This window comes from Ranitomeya variabilis, chromosome 1 (assembly GCF_051348905.1).
Source record: "Ranitomeya variabilis isolate aRanVar5 chromosome 1, aRanVar5.hap1, whole genome shotgun sequence".
NCBI lineage: Eukaryota > Metazoa > Chordata > Amphibia > Anura > Dendrobatidae > Ranitomeya > Ranitomeya variabilis.
The window spans coordinates 762,365,052-762,384,846 of NC_135232.1; the positions used below are offsets into that span (position 1 = coordinate 762,365,052).

At 43.1% G+C, this 19,795-nt stretch overlaps 1 protein-coding gene across 8 annotated transcripts in view; it reads left to right on the forward strand.

Annotated features, from left to right (window-relative positions):
• The first annotated feature begins 203 nt into the window (after positions 1–203).
• Positions 204–19,795, forward strand: part of LOC143783319 (CTD small phosphatase-like protein 2-A) — a 166,004-nt gene continuing 146,412 nt past the window's right edge. For 2 of the 8 annotated variants that reach the window (XM_077271726.1, XM_077271771.1), the window contains exons 1-2: positions 4,141–4,469; positions 9,368–9,467. The gene's annotated coding sequence lies outside the window, so the exon portion shown is untranslated. Of the gene's footprint in view, positions 305–4,140; positions 4,470–4,642; positions 4,771–9,014; positions 9,079–9,367; positions 9,468–14,926; positions 14,975–19,795 lie in introns of those variants that run through there. The other 6 variants (XM_077271745.1, XM_077271755.1, XM_077271739.1 and 3 more) reach the window with 6 other exon arrangements.

Here is a 19,795-nt window from a genome sequence, read left to right on the forward strand (position 1 = left end):
AACGCACTCGCAGGGTGTCAGTTTTCAAGTTTTTACGTTTTTAAGTTTTATGATCCAGCACATACGGATTGATATCAGTTATATCTAGAGCACATATATATTATATTTTACATGACAGATCGTTACTTATGAACTAATCAGGTGATGTATGAGTAACCAAATACTTGTGACCCTATCTTTAAATTTCCTATTGCTTCCCATTTCAGTCCCTTCTTACGATCAAAACCTGATTCGTTATACATGCTCATCAAACAGTCCCTTTCTACGATCAAAATCTGACTTGCTACACACGCTCACCAAACAGGTAAATTTCCTATTGTGAATGCTGATCAATGCACCTTAAAGCTTAGCGCAGGTAGAAATATTGTTACAATATTTTTATATCCTTTACTACTATTGGATTAATAATGGATAGGTGTCTTACTGACATCTCTCCATTATTAACCAGGTTTAATGTCACCTTACCTTAGCAACGTGACATTAACCCTTTATTACCCCATATCCCATTGCTACTCGGGAGTGGGAAGAGAGAGGTTAAGTGCCAGAATAGGAGCATCTTACATCTTACTTTTCTAGGGTGGGTGGGGGCAGATGTTTTTAGTCAGGGGGGGCAATAACCATGGTCCCTCTCTAGGCTAATAATATCTGCTTCCATTCACTGGCTTTCCCACTCTGGCGGAGAAAATTGCGCAGGAGATCACGCCAGTTTCTGTGATTTAACCATTTATTTTAACACCTAGAGCCACCAAATTTGGCACACAGACACTTCTAACATTAGTAGTGAGAAATATGCAAAAAAAAAATAAGGGATATGAAATGATTTACTGTATGTAAACCATGTCTCATATCCTGTCGGGTTTGATAAGAAGATAGCAAAAGCCGGCAATTGAATTACCGTCTTTAAAGCTATCTAGCGCTGTATGAAATATAAATAGATATATATGTGTGTCTCACTGACACACACATATATATACAGTTAGGTCCATATATATTTGGACAGAGACAACATTTTTCCAATTTTGGTTATAGACATTACCACAATGAATTTTAAACAAAACAATTCAGATGCAGTTGAAGGTCAGACTTTCAGCTTTCATTTGAGGGTATCCACTTTAAAATTGAATGAGGGGTTTAGGAGTTTCAGCTCCTTAACATGTGCCACCCTGTTTTTAAAGGGACCAAAAGTAATTGGACAATTGACTCCAAGGCTATTTCATGGACAGGTGTGGGCAATCCCTTCGTTATGTCATTCTCAATTAAGCAGATAAAGGGCCTGGAGTTGATTTGAGGTGTGGTGCTTGCATTTGGAAGGTTTTGCTGTGAAGTAAACATGCGGTCAAAGGAGCTCTCCATGCAGGTGAAACAAGCCATCCTTAAGCTGCGAAAACAGAAAAAACCCATCCGAGAAATTGCTACAATATTAGGAGTTGAAAAATCTACAGTTTGGTACATCCTGAGAAAGAAAGAAAGCACTGGTGAACTCATCAATGCAAAAAGACCTGGGCGCCCATTGAAGACAACAGTGGTGGAGGATAGAAGAATAATCTCCATGGTGAAGAGAAACCCCTTCATAACTGCCAACCAAGTGAACAGCACTCTCCAGGAGGTCGGCGTATCAATATCCAAATCTACCATAAAGAGAAGACTGCATGAAAGTAAATACAGAGGGTTCACTGCACGGTGCAAGCCACTCATAAGAATCAAGAGTAAAAAGGCTAGACTGGACTTTGCTAAAAAACATCTAAAAAAGCCAGCACAGTTCTGGAAGAACATTCTTTGGACAGATGAAACCAAGATCAACCTCTACCAGAATGATGTAAAGAGAAAAGTATGGCGAAGGCGTGGTCCAGCTCATGAATCCAAAGCATACCACATCATCTGTAAAACACGGTGGAGGCAGTGTGATGGCTTGGGCATGCATGGCTGCCAGTGGCACTGGGTCACTAGTGTTTATTGATGATGTGACACAGGACAGAAGCAGCCGAATGAATTCTGAGGTATTCAGAGCCATACTGTGTGCTCAGATCCAGCCAAATGCAGCAAAACTGATTGGTTGTCGTTTCATACTACAGATGGACAATGACCCAAAACATAAAGCCAAAGCAACCCAGGAGTTTATTAAAGCAAAGAAGTGGAATATTCTTGAATGGCCAAGTCAGTCACCTGATCTCAACCCAATTGAGCATGCATTTCACTTGTTAAAGACTAAACTTCAGACAGAAAGGCCCACAAACAAACAGCAACTGAAAACCACCGCAGTGAAGGCCTGGCAGAGCATCAAAAAGAGGAAACACAGCGTCTGGTGATGTCCATGAGTTCAAGACTTCAGGCAGTCATTGCCAACAAAGGGTTTTCAACCAAGTACTAAAAATGAACATTTTATTTAAAATTATTGAATCTGTCCAATTACTTTTGGTCCCTTTAAAAACAGGGTGGCACATGTTAAGGAGCTGAAACTCCTAAACCCTTCATCCAATTTTAATGTGGATACCCTCAAATGAAAGCTGAAAGTCTGAACTTCGACTGCATCTGAATTGTTTTGTTTAAAATTAATTGTGGTAATGTCTATAACCAAAATTGGAAAAATGTTGTCTCTGTCCAAATATATATGGACCTAACTGTATATATATATATATATATATATATATATATATATATATATATATATATATATGTATATTTATATAGACTGTATATATGTATTCACGAATATGTGAGCCAATGGATCCATTCTATGTCCATTTTGCAAGCCGGCGAGATTTTCGTACAGATGGCATACGGATGACACACGGATAATTTTTAGAGAAAAAAATCGCATCCTCGCGTTGAATACGGATCACTGTTCAGGAACTTTTCTGCGTATTACGCTTGTAAAAAAAAACGGACCGTATTTCCCTACGCTAAGTGTGACGCCGGCCTAAGGCTACGGTCACACTTTCAGTATTTGGTCAGTATTTCACATCAGTATTTTTTAGCCAAAACGAGGAGTGGGTCAAAAATACAGGCATGGTGACGTATTTCAATTACAGCTTTCCCCTCTGTTCCACTCCTGGTTTTGGCTTACAAATACTGATCTAAAATACTGACCACATACTGATAGTGTGACCGTAGCCTAAAACATATGCACTACTTGGATTTCCATCTCCTTTGGTTCAACAAAAAGAAAATGATTGAGATGGTGAAAGTGACATTTTCTGTTTATCATAATCTAGTCCAAAAGAAAAGAATCAAAAAGTGACACAAAATAGAACAGCCCATTGGAAGAGATATGTTAACAAAAAACTATTCTCTATAAAACATTGCTTGATATGTTGCTTTTGGTTAGTAGGCCCCAATCTGAAGAAGCACTGGGAATTCTGGCAGGTAGCAAGCTTTTGGCAGACAGTGTTCCATCTGGTGGCCATAGAATGTTGACAATGGACCAGAAACCTGCAAATTGGTTCACTCATCACTTTGGCTACAGACCCTAACATGGTGTACCCCATATCGCAATGCAGTGCAGCACAAATGTGCCTTTACTTTCCATGGAGTCTTGCCCTAAGGCTGGTGTCACACTTGCAACTGCAATGCGAGTAACTCGTGCGAGTCTCTTGCCTCAATAAGGCTACTTTCACACTAGTCCGTCGGTATGGGCCGTCGCAAACCGTCGGCCCAACGTACTGACGGACAGCGTGTTAAAGTAGCACAACGTGGGCAGCGGATGCAGTTTTACAAGGCATCCGCTGCCCATTGTGAGTTCCGGGGAGGAGGGGGCGGAGTTTCGGCTGCGCATGCGCGGTCAAAAATGGCGGACACGACGCCCAAAAAGTTACATGGAACATTTTTTTGTGCCGACGGTCCTCCAAAACACGACGCATCCGTCGCATGACGGATGCGACGTGTGGTAATCCGTCGCAATGCATCGCTAATGTAAGTCTATGGAGAAAAAACGCATCCTGCGGGCAACTTTGCAGGATGCGTTTTTTCTACATAATGACGCATTGCGACGTACGTCACACAACGCAAGTGTGAAAGTAGCCTAACCAGCACTGCCGCCAGCACTCGGGACCAGAATGTGCGGTTGCATGTATTTCTATGCAGCTGAACGCTCCGGTCTAAACCGCCGGCGGCAGTGCTGGGTATTGAGGCAAGAGACTCACACGAGTTTCTTGCATTGCAGTTGCAAGTGTGACCCGGGCTAATGGTGTTTTCACATGTTGCTGTCCAATGAAGTTATTAAAATTTCCTAATTATTCAGTGGTTTTGCTGCATTGTTTTTGGTTTTTTTTACTGCAAGGTGTGAACACAACCTAAATCACATGATCAGAAATGGTAGTGATAGCCACCAGTAAAAGTGTAATGAGCTAACCCTAGTGAGAGTGATTACTAATTACTGTTAGCTGGACAGAGAAAAAAGAAAGACAATCAATTCCTCTTGTTGAACGTGCAGCACTGGACGCAGTGTCCAGATTTTGTTTAATTTTCTTGTGGTAAGCATGTTATCATTTTCCACTATAAGGTTTATATGGGGTTTGTGCAAAATATGATGTTTATTCTGTGTTAGGGAGGTTTTGCAATTCCTTCCCATTGCCCCTGTACTCTAGGTGGTTCTCTCATTGGTCTTTTGACTCTGCAGTGGCTGTGAGTTGCCTGTACAATGTTACATGACCACAGTTGGTAATTGCCACTTCCCATGCGGAGCACAACTGCGGTGGGCAATGATTCTCCGGAATCTGAAAATGAAATGAGTCCTGAGTAGTTTATACCTCTGAAAACAGAGCGTGCGTAAAGGTGTTTCATTGTTTAAGGATTTTCCCAGTGTTGTGTGATGTAATTGCCAGATGTATGCGGTTTCAGTACTGGGGTTTTGTATTTGATTCATGGCATGCCGTGATGGTGTACTGATATTATGGGTGATCAGATATCAAGTTGAAAAGGGTTATTCACTCATATTGACAGCAGCATATTGTTTTACTGTGAAATGTCTTCTTTTTTTGCTTTATATTCACACATCGGATTTTTTTGCACAGTTCTGATCTGTACGTCTCAATGCCTTTTTCCATTAAGGCCAAATTCACACGTTCAGTATTTGGTCAGTATTTTCCTTCAGTGTCTGTAAGGCTACTTTCCCACTAGCGTTGTGCACTGCACGTCGGTATGCGTGGTTTTGCAGAAAAAACGCATCCTGCAAAAGTGCTTGCAGGATGCGTTTTTTCTCCATAGGCTTTTATTAGCGACGCAGTGCGACGCATTGCCACACGTCGCAACTGTCGGGCGACGGTTGCGCCGGACCGTCGCCACCAAAAAACGTTGCTTGTAAAGTTTTTTGGTGCGTCGTCTGCAGCATTTCCGACCACGCATGCGCGGCCGGAACTCCGCCCCCGCCTCCCCGCACCTCACAATGGGGCAGCGGATGCGTTGGAAAACTGCATCTGCTGCCCCCGTTGTGCGGCGCATTCACAGATAGCGTCGGTGCGCCACAATGTCGCATAGCGACGTGCAGTGCACGACGCTAGTGTGAAAGTAGCCTAAGCCAAAACCAGAAGTGGCGGTGACATGTTTCTATTATACTTTTCCTCTGATTGTTCCTCTCCTGGTTTTGGATTATAGATCCTGAGGTAAAATAGTGAATGTGGCCTAACTTAGATTGTTGCAAGCACCAGATGAAATAGCTGCATTACATTTCTGCTGCGTGTCCATATTCTGCAATAATAAAGACCACATTTACACATTTGTGTGTCCTGGTCAGAGTCTGGACCTTGATGCCCAGATGTGGTTTCCTAACCCAAACTCGACTGCCTCATGGGCATATGTAAGACTGGCGAATTCGGTTGTGCAGGCCTGCAGATGGTTAATGATTCGCAATCCGTATTTCGACCTCAGCAGACAAATGGCATAGCTACCAACTTTTGAAGAACAGAGGGATAAATCATGCAATGTGACTAGGCAAATTTTGGCCACATCGGAATCCACGCCCATTTACCATTTTTCTCCCCAGGAGGAGTTGTCAGAGGGGCTGTGGTAGTGAGGGACATTGAGCAGACGCCTGAGGCTGCAGGGTGTAGACCGAAATCCAGGACTGTCCGCTGTATCCAGGACAGTTGGGGGCTATAGATGAGCTGATATTACCTAGCTGATGGACGAGAGGCCATGAATCTCTAACCTTCCGGCATCCCTGGCGCAGCTTTGATTAGCTAGGGCTGGCGCCAGGTACGGACTGAAATTCAGCCCTGGCATTCGAAATCACACAGGCCCATGCTGTCCCCATCCCCAAGCACCAGATGGGATATATTACTAATATTACCCTGAATGGAGAAAAGCAAGATTTACTACAAGACCAATATTTCTAATGATACCCGTGGCCTGCTGGGGAAAGTGACTCAGTGACTCACTCAGTGAAAGAGAGTCAGCAACTTTGTGCTCCGTCACAATTCTTACCAGTATGGGTGTCTTGAGAACACCAATTCCGTTAACAACGTAGCAGACACGGTGGCCCACAACCAGACAGGCCCTTCTGGCATTTGCCAGAATTGCCAGATGGCCAGTCCGGCCCTGGCTGGCGCAATGTCATGTGTGCTTCCTGCTCATCTATAGTTGGGGCCTGTGGATCTATTTTTTGCTCCTTCTTTCACATTCGGAGCCACCAGAACTTTCTCATCTTTATGTAGCTTCACTATATAACATCCGGCTTTATTGTGTCTGTAAAGCCATGTTCCCACGTTGCAGAAATACTGGGTGTTTTGTTTTTTTTTCTCTGCAGGATCTGCACCAAACTACACAATGACATTCTTCTCTGCCTTATATGATGCATTTCTGGTGCAGATGTGAAGTCGAGTTTTTAAAGTGTTTTTATAGCACAGAAAAGATTTGATCCTGCACTTCATAAAGTAACTGCAGTTTTATACATGTTTTCTTTTAGGCCCCATGTAGAAGAGAGAAGAAAAAGCACCAACACTGCTCAGTTCAGTAGCGACCTTGAGCGCCTTTTTTGTTAAAGTAGTTTTTAATAAGGATTTTGTACATAAATGGGGTAAAGAAAAAGGGGGAGACATATTATAAATACACAGCAGTAATAATGCAAACAAGAACAAAATAAGCAAAACGGCTACATTTAAAGGGATGAAAAATATAGGCAAAATAAGGAATGGAAAGAGTTAAAGTGGAGACTTGGAAGGAAAAATATCGTTATTAAGGAAAATGGGCAAAAAGGAAAAAAGCGGATAGAAGAAAAAAGACTGGTATGTACAGGATAGGAAAGGGGTTACCATACACATATAAGATACCTTATATGTAAACACATTTAAGAGGTAGGAGGGGAAGAAAAGGAAAGGGAAAGGCAAGGGAAGGAAAGGAAGAACACCTGGAAAACAGGTGAAGAAACAATCATAGAGCTAAATACTGACTGTTGCATAATGTAAAATACTGTTTGCTCAATTTTAATAGCGAGCACAGTTTTCATGAGATCAAATCCACTACGCTTGGACAGTTAAACCCAGCAGAATTTTTATGCAAAAAAGCTGCAGAAAATATACAGCATGTATACTACATGTGAATAAGGTCTACATTTTTAAGCAAAGTGGATGTGATTCCATGAAATCTCCATCTTCAGTGGTCTGAAGACTCTGCTGAACTCTGTGGTTTGGGTACGTTTTTTCTCTATAGGCTTCTTCTAAAAAAAACAAAAAAAAATCCCATTTCATATGGAGGAAAAAGATGTTACATTTTTCAGCGCAGAATCAAAGCTTTTCTGTAGTATTAAAAAAGCATTAAAAACTCTGCTTCATTTCTGCCCCAAAATTGCATAAAAGAAACACAGCACACACGCAATAATCAGAGAAGATTGTTACTACGTCGTCTGATGCAGACGCCTGCAGAAAAAAGAACGCAGCATTTACGCTATGTATGAACATGTCCTCAGCGTTACAGTTTTATTATATTTTTTATGGGTTTAATAGAGAAAATATCAATCACAACTTTTTTTAGGTCATTTACTGACCCCGTAATTAATCTGATCTCTGTGTTGTGTGGGTCATTATGATTACAGGGACACCAAATATGTCTGTGTTATTTGCTGATAAGTGATGTTTATTATTTTAAAAAAAATTAAAAATGACTTTCATTATTTCTTTAGTAATTTTATAGCATGAAAAAAATCTCTTACTCTCCCTGTAGAATAAATAATACATCCATTGTGCACAGCAATGTATTTCTATCAGTATAATCTGCCTGTAGTCAGAGCCTGCAATGCAGATCAAGTACACAAAATTGTGCCTGTGCCATCACAAGAGCCTGTGGCTGACTAGCTTAAATTGCTTCTGTGTAATGTTAAAGGGCCACTGTCACCCCCTCCAGCCGTTATAAACTAAAAGAGCCACCTTGTGCAGCAGTAATGCTGCATTCGAACGAGGTGGCTCTTTTAGTTTTTGGTTCAAGTATTCCCAAAATAAAGCGTTTTGAAACTTATCCAAAATACCTGTCTTTAGCCAGGGAGGCGGGTCCTCACTCCCCAGCTTGAACCGCTACTCTGCCGTCACTCCAATCTTCAGTGGCTTTCGGCGCCGCCCCCTCAGCGCTGTTTTCGCTTCAAAACCGGCGCCTGCGCTGTGTACTACTGTGCTGCGCGGTAAGCTCTGGCCGTCTGACATCCCAGCCAGGCTTGCAGACTGCGCCTGTGCGGGCAGTGCGGCCACCCACCTTTGGAATCCCAGCCCCGCACTGTGTGTTATGCAAACCAAATACTGACATGTGAATGAGGCCTAACAATGTATTTCTATGGATATATATATACTCTGCTTCTGGGCTCATTGCCTGCAATATAGAGGTCAAGAAAACAACCAAATTCTCCTATCTCCAGCATTGTGACTGGTAAAGAAACAGACTGCAGACACTGAGTTGTGAGTTTCAGTCCTGGGGAGACCTATTGATCGCAGGAGAGATAAGAAGTGACTATATAATTTAATTTATGCACTCAGCTGAGAGAATCTGCACCGCCCCCTGAGGAGAAGGAGCTATGGGAGCAATGAAAACCTAGGAGAGGTGAGTATAGAAGACAGGAGAACAGTTGAGATGTGAGGGGACTATCCTACCGAATCCAGGACGGTTGGTAGCTATGCAAATGAGTATATGTAACCCGATGCTGTGTGCCCACAATGAGCTTTAGATTATGCAGATTTCCTGAACAGTAAATTAGATTACTTGTATATTTTTGACGCTGCTTTTTTTTCTCTTACTTATGTGTCATACTTTATATAAAGCTGCTCTGGTTTTGATACCTCCTAGTATTTGCCTTTAACAAAACTTTATTGATACAGTCATGCGTGAATTAGATGAGTTTCCACCACAGAAACGCACTGAAAAGGTATGTTTTGTGTTTCTTTTTTACTTGCAGATTTTCTGTATTTAGCACAAGTCTATAAGAAAAATCTGCACATGAAACAAAGCTTACCCGTAAGAGAAATTGACATGTGGATTTGAAATGCGCAACACAGGTCAGTTTAATTAAAAAGTTAGTAAGAATAAAAGCACAGTGGTCATGAGATTACTGTAAATCCCACCCAATTTTGCTTTAATTTTTCCAATGCAGCATCAAAAACTCAACGCGGGCACACAGCCTTAGGCCTCATTCAGAAGTCCGTGTTGCACCTGTTTTTTACGGATCCCACACATTCCCATTATAATCTATGCGGCTATTCACACGTTCATGTTTTTCATGGACTGTGTATCCCCGTGAAACCCATGGAGACAGATGACAAGGGTCAATATAAGCCTATGTCTCCGTGAAATACCCATAAAACACACAGATGACATCTGTGTGCCATCAGTGTTTAACCCATTGCCGACATTGGGCATAATAGTACACCCACGTCAGAATCCCTCCCTTTGATGTGGGCTCCGACACTGAGCCCACATCTTTCCTGTTCCTCTAACAGCTGTGGGTGGAATCGCCATCCACCCGCACCTGTTAAATGCTGCTGTCAATCCCTGACAGCGGCATTTAACTCGAACAACCGGTAAGGCCCCTTTCACACATCAGTTTTTTGCCATCAGTCACAATCCGTTGGCTCGACGGATCCATCGCAGATTGTGAAAAACTGATGCGACGGATTAGTTTTTTCTATGGATCTGACTAATCCGATCTGGCTAATTGGATCCAAAATAAATTGGAGCATGCTCAGTAAAAAAAAAACGGAATCCTGCTACGATGGATCCGGTGCACATAGGCTTCCATTCGAGCAAACGACGGATGGCAATGGATCCGTCACTGTCCGATTTTTCGACGTACACAAAAAAAGTTACCTTGTCTGTTGTCTCCGGCCGCAGGACAAACAATTGTCGATGGATCTGGTCAATGACAGAAGAAACGTGAGGCAGTCCGTCGCTAATACAAGTCTATGAGGAAAAAACGGATCTGGCGGCATCAGTCGCCGGATTCGTTTTTTTCCAAATTCAATGGATTACGACTGATGTGTGAAAGGGGCCTAAGCGCGCCGGAAATTCTGCCCATCAGTGACCCCGTCACGTGATACCTATGGGTTGGCATGACAGCCAGATATCTCCTACAGATCTCTATGATTGACATAGCCGAATTGCCATGACAGCCACCAAGCGGTCGGCGCTCATGACAAGTGAGCATTTCTGCTACATACAGGCGATCTGATCATCGTAGCAGAGCCGATCAGACAACTGCAGCTTCTAGTCTCCCCATGCAGACTATTGAAGCATGCAAAAAGGAAAAAAAAGTTTTTAAAAATATAAAAAATATAAAATTTCAAATCATCCCCTTTCGCCCCATTCAAAATAAGACTATAAAAAAAAAATCGAACATAAACATATTTGATATCTCTGTCTTCAGAGTCACCCTATCTATCAATATAAAAAAAATTAACCCCATTGGTAAACGGCGGAACGAGAAAAAAATTAACAACGCCAGAATTAAGTTTTTCTTGGTCGCCGTTACGGGCAATTGAAAGATCATATCTGCACCAAAATGGTATGAATAAAAACGTCAGCTCGGCATGGAAAAAATAAGCCCTCACGCAACCCCAAATCATGAAAAATGGAGATGCCTGCAGGTCTCAGGAAATGGCGCCATTTTTTTCTTTATTTTAGACAAACTTTTGATTTTATATTTTTTTCACCACTTAAATAAAAAAGAACCTAGACATGTTTGGTGTCTATGAACTCGTAATGACCTCGATAATCTTAATGGAAGGTCAGTTTTAGCATTTAGTGAACTTGGTAAAAAAAAGAAACTCAAAAAACAAGTGCGGAATTGCACTTTTTTTGCAATTTTACTGCACTTGGAATTTATTTTCTTGCTTTCCAGTACACGGTATATTAAAACCAATGGTGTCGTTCAAAAGTACAACTTGGCCATTTTGACTGAAAAAGTTATGGCTCTGGGAAGAAGGGGAGCAAAAAACGAAAACGCAAAAACAAAAATACCTCTGGTCATTAAGGGGTTAACCTCTTTTCCCGGAAGCCAGTTTCACCTTAATGACCAGGCCAATTTTTACAATTCTGACCAGTGTCACTTTATGAGGTCATAACTCTGGAACGCTTCAATGGATCCCACTTATTCTGAGAGTATTTTCTCGCAACATATTGTACTTCATAATAGTAGTAAAATTTATTTGATATGATTTGCGTTTGTTAGTGAAAAAAGTGGAAATTTGGCAAAAAATGTAGAAAATTTCGCATTTTTCAAACTTTTAGTTTTTATGCCCTTAAAGCAGAGAGTCATATCGCACACAATAGTTAATAACTATTGATTAATAGTTATAATAGCATTTTCCACATGTCTACTTTATATCAGCACAATTTTTGAAGCATAATTTTTTTTGTTAGGAAGTTATAAGGGATAAACGTTGACCAGCAATTTCTCATTTTCACAACAAAATTAGCAAAACCATTTTTTTAGGGACCACCTCACATTTGAAGTGACTTTAAGGGGCCTATATGACAGAAAATATCCAAAAGTGACATCATTCTAAAAACTGCACCTCTCAATGTACTCAAAACCACAGTCAAAAAGTTTATTAACCCTTCAGGTGCGTCACATGAATATTTGGAATGTGGAAGAAAAAAAAAATTCACTTTTCTTTCACAAAAATTTTCCTTTAGACCTATTTTTTTTTTTTTTTAACTTTCGCAAGGGTAACCGGAGAAAATGGACCATACAATTTGTTGTGTAATTTCTCCTGAGCATGCCGATGCCCCACATGTGGGGGAAATCTACTGTTTGGGCACATAGCAGGGCTCGGAAGGGAAGGAGCGCCATTTGCCTTTGTAAATGTAAAATTTGCTGGCATAATTAGCGGACGCATGTCATGTTTGAATAGCCCCTAATGTGCCTAAACTGTGGAAGCCCTCAACAAGTAACACCAGTTTGTAAACTAGACCCATTTGGGAACTTATCTAGATGTGTATTGAACACCTTGAACCCACAGGTGCTTCACAGAAGTTTATAACGTTGTTTATAAAGTCGTGAAAATACAAAAATCACATTTTTCCCGCAAAAATCTTTTTTTTAGCTCCAAATTTTGTATTTTCACAAGGGTAACAGGAGAAAATGGACCCCAAATTTTTTTTTGCTCTTTCTCCTAAGTTCACCAATGCTCTATTTGTGGTTGAAAACTACCTTTGAGGCACAGTGCAAAGCTCAGAAGGGAAGTGGTGTCATATTACAGTGCAGATTTTGCTGCACTGGTTTGAGGGTACCATGTCACATTGGCAGAGCCCCTGAGGTGCCAGAACAACAGATCCCCACCCCCCCTCCCCCATCATAAGTGACCCCATTTTACAAACTAAACCCCTTAATGAATTCATCTTGGGGTGCAATGATTATACTGACACCACAGGTGTGTCACAGAATTTTATACTATTGGGCAGTGAAGAAAAAATTATTTACATTTTTACCTGCAAGATTGTGGGTTAGACCCAAATTTTACATTTGCTTGCTGGGAAAATGCCAGAAATGGCACCAAAAATGGACCCACAATTTCTGCTGAATGTAGAAATACCCCATATGTGGCTGTACAGTACTGCTTAGCTGTATGGAGAGACCCAGGAGGGACGGAGCCCCAGTTGCCTCCTGGAGCACAGATTTCCCTAGAATAGTTTGCAGACTCCATATACAGAGCACCTAAGTGCTAGAAAAGCAGAATTCCCCCCCCCCCCCTTAATTTATTTACAGGTGTGGTGACGAATTTGACTCCATGGGTGTTTTCCAGAAACAAGCAGTAGTTTACAAGCAGTATGTTGCTGAGTGAAAATTGCAAACTGCCATTCTAATGACCAGTACACTGTAGTGACCAGTACGTTATGCCAAGCTCATGCTTCTGGAGACACGCACCCATAAATTAGGCTGGCTCTTATCACTACAGAAATGCCAAACATGTTGGCGCTAAATGTGGTTTAGGTACGCTGTGGGGCTCAGAAAGGACGGGGGACATTTGGATTTGAGACCACAAAATTTGCTGAATTTCTTTTGGAGGGAGACAAGCCTTTTTACTACCAGTAATGTGGAAGCCCCCTATGTTTCCTTTAACAGATGATAGACCTGAGAGGGGACTTGCTTTCTGTGGATTGAGTTGAAGCTTTTATTGGAAACATTTTACATAACATTTGGGATCACATTTATCCGGCGCTCAACTCTGAACACTTACTTTGTGCTTTCCATCTAAATCTCTGAGTGACTTGATTCAAATGAAACCCCCAAAGGATCCATTCACTATAATGAGGCAGCAGAGTTAGTCTGGACTCCGTCTGGCCTCTGTTCAGCATTGCCCTTCTTTTCAGTAGTGCAGAGAACTGTGGCCAACAGCATTTTTATGCAATCCTAAAAAGATGGACACCGCCGGATCACAGGTCCTATGGCGTCCACAGTGCTTACATGTGCCTCATCATAGGGAATCTTCCATTGTGGGATCCATCTGAATCATGTATTTCATAGATTTACTCAGAAACCCTGGTGTAAGTCCTCAGTGAAGAGAGCAGGATAAATGTGCGCCTTTCTGCGATCTTTGGGAGGCAGAATGAAAAAATCCACAGCAGGTGAAGAATTGGTTTTATTTATTTTTTACACTGTTTCTCGTGCAGTATGAGGCTAGATTCACATTGCGTTAAGTGCAGTCCGTTCAACGCATGCCTTGAACGGACTGCGCAATGCAAGTGCCTTTTAAAGATCGCGTTATGCGATCGCACTAGCGCAGATGCTCCATCTGTGCTAGCGTTGACGGACACATCACTAACGCATGCCGATTATGACATGTGTTAGTGATGCGCTACATAATGGCAGTTAATGGGTGCGCTAACACATCCGTTACATAGCGTTAGTGCCGCTATGTATGTAAATGATGCAGTCAGCGCATTGCCATTAACACAATGTGAACCCAGCCTAAGTGATTAGGCGACTTTATTCTTCGGGTTGGTGTGATTACAGTGAAACCAGATTTCTATCAGGTTTTTATGTTTGGCAGCTGTCACACACTAAAAGATGCTTTTTATTGCAAAAACTAGTTTTTGCATCCCCATATTTTGAGAGCTATAACTTTTCCATACTTTCGTCGACAGTCATGTTAGGACTTGTTTTTTCCGGGATGAGTTGACGTTTTTATTTGGTACCATTTTCGTCCACATGACATTTCTTTGATTGCTTTCTATTCTGATTTTTGAGAGGCAGAATGAACAAAAACCATCAATTCAAGAATTGTTTTTTGTTTTGTGGGGTTTTTTTTGTTTTTTTTTTACGTCATTCGGCATATGTTAAAATTGATAAAGAAGCTTTATTCTTTGGGTCAGTATGATTACAGCGATACCCCATTGATCTTTCTTTTTTATGTTTTGGCGCTTTTACACAATAAAAACTATTTTATAGAAGAAAAAAATTTTTTGCATCGCTTTATTCTGAGAGCTATAACTTTTTTTTTTTTTCTCCTGCTGATAGAGCTTGATGGCTGCTTGTATTTTGCCGGACAAGATGACGTTTTCAAAGGTACCATTTTTATTTACATTTTTATTGTTTTTGCTTTTTTTTTTTTTTTTTTTTTTTATAAAGGTGTTCACTGAAGGGGTTAACTAGTGACAGTTTTATAGAGTGGATCGTTACGGACGTGGCAATACCAAATATGTCTACTTTTATTGTCTTGCTTTCTTTTTTACATGTATTTATCTGCATCATTTTCCAAATGTAATTTTATTTTGTTAGGATGTTGAAAGGGTTAAGTTTAGCAGCAATTTCTCAATTTTTTTCAAGAAGTGTTTTTTTTTTTTTTTTTAGGGTCCTATTCATATTTAAATGGACTATGAGGGGCCATTATATTAGAAAATCCCCTAAAGTAATATCATTTTAAAAACTGCACCCCTCAAGTACTTCAAAACTGCTGTCAGGAATTTTTTTTTAACCTTTCAGGTTTAGTGATGAGCAAACCCAAATGGTAAAGTTTGCGGACCAGGCAACTGCCTAGGGCACCCGCTCCTCCAGGGGTCCCCAGCTGAGCCAGTGGCGTGCCACTAATAGTTGCACACCATCCGGCCGCTGAGATGCTCGGCGCCGCTCCCACCATTGATTCAGTTGAAAGCAGTGATGGAAGAGAGAAAGTCTGCTGATGCTCCCTCTCCCATTACTCTCCCTCTGTTTGTCAGTCAGCAAGCCCAAAGACATCACTTCAGCATGCGCCGCGCTGTGCCAGTATAAGCAGGTTGTGGGATCCAGTGACAGAAGGCAGAGCAAGGGTTAATAGATTGTTTTAATTTTAACAAGGGGTTAACTCCTCACAGGGAGACGAAGGGTTAAACAGGGGAATAGCAGTTCAACTGTGGAAAATATGCAGGGTAAATAAACAAAGTGGCAGAGGTTCGGTGGTGCACTTATCATGTCAGAAGTTCTTCAGAATGCAGGTATCACTTGGAGGGTGGGTAGCACCGTCAACGGAGAGAGAAAAAGAGGTTAGATTATACTCACCCAGGGGCGGTCCCCCTGCGGTCCGTTCCGATGGGCATCGTGGTCCAGTCCAGGACCTCCCATCTTCTTATGATGACGTCCTCTTCTTGTCTTCAGGCTGCGGCTCCGGCGCAGGCGTACTTTGTCTGCCCTGTTGAGGGCAGAGCAAAGTTCTGCAGTGCGCAGGCGCTGGGTAAGGTCAGACAGGCCCGGCGCCTGCGCACTGCAGTACTTTGCTCTGCCCTCAACAGGGCAGACAAAGTACGTCTGCGCCGGAGCCGAAGCCTGAAGACAAGAAGAGGACGTCATCGTAAGAAGATGGGAGGTCACGGACTGGACCGCAATGCCCATTGGACCAAAACCGGGACCGCCCCTGGGTGAGTATAATCTAACATCTTTCTCTCATCTTTCAGGATACATCGGGGGCATATCTACAGCATTCCAGAATGCTGTAGATAAGCCCCTGATGCCGGTGGACTTAGCTCACCTTTGATTTTGGGGGTGACAGGCTCCCTTTAATTCTTGTGGGCGTGTCTTCCACTTCCGGTTCAGGGGTCAAGTCTTCTCTTCCTCTGGCAGCCATTTCATTTTTAGTTTACATGCTGGTGTGAGAGGACACGCTTGAACCGGGCTTAGGAAGGCATCAGCCTTTCGACCTCTTGCTGCTCACTTGCTGTCACTAATACACTTACTGTACTTGACTCACCTCTGGAGAAGTTACTGTATACCATTCTACGCTGTATGACCAGATTTCCAAATGAACAAGTCTGGATTGCACAATCCCTGGTGTGCATCATCTCTCCGGACGCTGAACAGCATTGGGTCCTGTCTGCCTCGCATTCAGGAAAACTGAAGGTACGAATCTCTCACAACACCTATTAGTCATCCACACCTCCATTCGCCTCATGTGGGGACAGAACAGTCGAAAGACTGCCTAGAAGCCCAGCCAGAATCATCCTTATATCCCTATCCATGTGCCCACGCTCTGCCTGCTCACAAACTGCAGCCCTGCTCTGCTAAGAAATCTCCTGCAGCATCACCTCAGACCGCATTGTGCATAAAGACTCTCTGTGTTTTATACCACATCGCTGTAGATTGTCGAACTGCAGAACCCCACAATTCTCCCAAAACACCTTGGGAATATTATCAGGGGGTCGCAACTAAGCTGCACCGCAATTTCCAGCCCCCAATTCAAAAGTTCAGTTTCTTAAAGAGACAGAGCACCTTAAATTAAAATGGCCGAAAAGGACCTTACACAGTTCCCCAATTCTGAAACAGAGCAAATACAACCCAATACGGTCCTTTATGAAGACCGGGAAGCAGAGCCCGCTTCCACAGCAGACCTAGATGCACGACCAGTACGCACCCTCAAGCCAAGACTAAAGGTCCTCGAGAATTACCGTTCCACAAGATATGAGTTCAATGAACACCTGGACGACCTATGGAAACGAGTTGCCTCCCTCATGTCAAGCGTCCAACACCACAAAGATGATGCAGCGAGTTTACAGGACACTATAAGACAGTTAGACATGGCCCACGGCAGATACAAGAGACTGTCCGCAAAGTATGCCACCTTCCTAAAAGACTCTAAAATCAACAAAGCCCTATCAGAGTTAAGCAAAGCAGATTCCACAGACAGAGAAAGGGATGCCACCGTGCAAGACGCCCAAGATAAAGCGGATTTTCATATCGCCCATCTGCAAGAAACTAGATCGCACAGGTCAACCTCGTCTAAACACTCTGTTCAGTCATACAAATCATCCTGCTCAAGAACTTAAACCCTTAAACGCAGAGCGGTGCAAACGAAGACGTTCATACACAGAAAAGAAAGCAGAAGCAGAAGCAGAGGCTAGAGCAAAGATTCTTCAAACAGAAATGGAGGAAGAAATCGCATTAGCCGAAGTAAAAATACTTGAGCAAGCATTGAAGCAAAACCTCGACCCGATTTGCCTGCCACCACAGGAAGAAGATGACCCAGCTGTACCAGCGACTACGTCCAGAAACAGATACCTGCAGCGCACACCTTCTCCAGAGAAGTTCAACCCAACATTGCGAAAACGTCCAAGTCAGCCCAACCTATGGTGCCAGTATCGCCCACAGCTCCTACAGAGACCCAAGACCAAAGCCATGATGCACCCCCTCAGGAGCAGTCATCACCGCAAGACGACCGTAAGGCACACTCCAGCCTGCCTCCACAGTTCAAGCAGCAGTCATCAGAATCTCCAGAGGTTAAACCACAGCTCAATCCTGCAGCGACATCATTCTACCTGGGAACAATTTACTAGTGATGTGTCGTTCGCGAACGAGCCGACACAAAGAGCCGGCTCCCTGCTGTGAACGATGGGAGGCGGCACACCAGTGAGAGCCACTAAAATTCCTGAATGGCTCTCACTGGGCGTAAAATCCCGGACTTCGGAAGGCGTAACTCCACCCACCTGAGCAAAACCCCGCCCACTCTTCAATTTAATTGGCTCTAAGAAGTGGGCGGAGTTTCTGCGGTAGGTGGGCGGAGTTTCGGACGCCTGAACAGATAGTCAATAGGGATCCATTTAGGATCCAAAAAGAGCCGTTTTGTGAGCCGAAAGAGCTGGCTCTTTTTGGTGAGCGGAGCCATGAGAGCCGGATCACCAAAAAGAGCCGGACTGCCCATCACTACAATTTACCCTTCCACGCCACACAGTTTATACACCCGAGGGGCACCACAAGCTAATACGATAACAAGGAGTGAAGGATCAGACATGTCCGAGTTTGCCAGGTTCATGGTGAGCGCAGGGAGCTTATCAACACTAGCCTCTCAGAATTCGACAACCATGCAGAGAACTACAGAGCCTGGAAAGCAACCTTCAAGGCCGCCATTGCTGATCTCAACCTATCCGCAGAGCAGGAGCTCGACCTCATGGTAAAATGGTTGGGTCCTGAATCCACAAACCATATCGAGTCTTAGGACTGTCTAAGTGGGGCAGGCTGAAGAATGTCTCGCTGTGGCCTGGCAGAGACTCGAAAGAACCTATGGTAGCGCTGAAGCCAAAGAAAAGTCCCTATTCAAGAGACCGCAGAACGTTCCACAGATCAACCTTAAGGAAGCCCACAAACTTCTGGACGTAAGTGATCTGCTTATGAAGCTGGAGCTTGCTAAAAGAGACCCTCGTCTGTCTGGACTGTGCTACCTGGGCACTGCCCTTGGGGTGAACCCAATCGTCTCAAAGCTGCCACATAGTCTGCAAGAGAAGTGGGCAGTGTGCGTCTCCAGGTATAAAAGGTCACATGATGTCACCTTTTCTCCGTTCTTTCAGTTCTGCAAGTTCATTGACGAACAGGCCCAAATGAGGAACGATCCTAGCCTCGACTTCCTGGAGTCTAAAATTGCAGCTCCAGCAACACCTTCATCAAGGTATGAAAGCATCAAACATAGACGCAAGGACTCGAGGAACAGTGTAAGCATCAGAAAGACTAACCTGCCATCTCCTGCAGTACCTGCCGATAAACAGTACACTATTCCGTCGAAGGATAAGTCTTTCAATCGTGAGTGTCCCATTCACAATAAACCACACTCGCTGAACAAATGTAGAGGCTTCAGGTCCAAAACCATGCAGGAGCGCAAGAAAATCCTCAGCGAACTTGGGGTATGTTTCAAGTGCTGTGCCTCATCAGAACACATGGCCAAGGACTGTAAATCTGCCATTAAGTGTGAAGAGTGTCAAAGCGACAGACACCCATCAGCCTTGCACTCAGTCTCAGCCACCAGCTATCCAGCAGTTGCAGTTACCTCTGGTCCCACTACAAGCCATGGCGGGGAGCCACAGAATCACACCAAGTCCACCACAGCTGTTTCCTGCTCATGCTCAGAGGTATATGGGGAGAGTCAAAGTGCTA